The sequence below is a fragment of the Pogona vitticeps genome, chromosome 5 (assembly GCF_051106095.1).
Source record: "Pogona vitticeps strain Pit_001003342236 chromosome 5, PviZW2.1, whole genome shotgun sequence".
NCBI lineage: Eukaryota > Metazoa > Chordata > Lepidosauria > Squamata > Agamidae > Pogona > Pogona vitticeps.
The window spans coordinates 111,630,509-111,631,546 of NC_135787.1; positions in this window are offsets into that span (position 1 = coordinate 111,630,509).

Consider the following 1,038-nt stretch of genomic DNA (forward strand, 5'->3'; position numbering starts at 1 on the left):
AATGAGAGGGACCTAACAGAAGCAGAAGACGTCAAGAAGAGGTGGCAAGAATACACAGAGGAATTATATCAGAAAGATGTGGATATCCCGGACAACCCAGACAATGTAGTTGCTGACCTTGAGCCAGACATCCTGGAGAGCGAAGTCAAGTGGGCCTTAGAAAGCCTGGCTAACAACAAGGCCAGTGGAGGTGATGGCATTCCAGTTGAACTATTTAAAATCTTGAAAGATGATGCTGTTAAGGTGCTACATTCAATATGCCAGCAAGTTTGGAAAACTCAACAGTGGCCAGAGGATTGGAAAAGATCAGTCTACATCCCAATCCCAAAGAAAGGCAGTGCCAAAGAATGCTCCAACTACCGTACAATTGCACTCATTTCGCACGCTAGCAAGGTTATGCTCAAAATCCTACAAGGTAGGCTTCAGCAGTATGTGGACCGAGAACTCCCAGAAGTACAAGCTGGATTCCGAAGAGGCAGAGGAACTCGAGACCAAATTGATAACTTGCGCTGGATTATGGAAAAAGCCAGAGAGTTCCAGAAAAATATCTACTTCTGCTTCATTGACTATGCGAAAGCCTTTGACTGTGTGGACCACAGCAAACTATGGCAAGTTCTTAAAGAAATGGGAGTGCCTGACCACTTTATCTGTCTCCTGAGAAACCTATATGTGGGACAGGAAGCAACAGTTAGAACTGGTCATGGAACAACTGAGTGGTTCAAAATTGGGAAAGGAGTACGGCAAGGCTGTATATTGTCCCCCAGCTTATTTAACTTATATGCAGAATACATCATGCGGAAGGCTGGACTGGAAGAAACCCAAGCCGGAATTAAGATTGCCGGAAGAAATATCAACAACCTCCGATATGCAGATGATACCACTCTGATGGCAGAAAGTGAGGAGGAATTAAAGAACCTTGTAATGAGAGTGAAAGAGGAGAGTGCAAAAAACGGTCTGAAACTCAACATCAAAAAAACTAAGATCATGGCCACTGGTCCCATCACCTCCTGGGAAATAGAAGGGGAAGATATGGAGGCA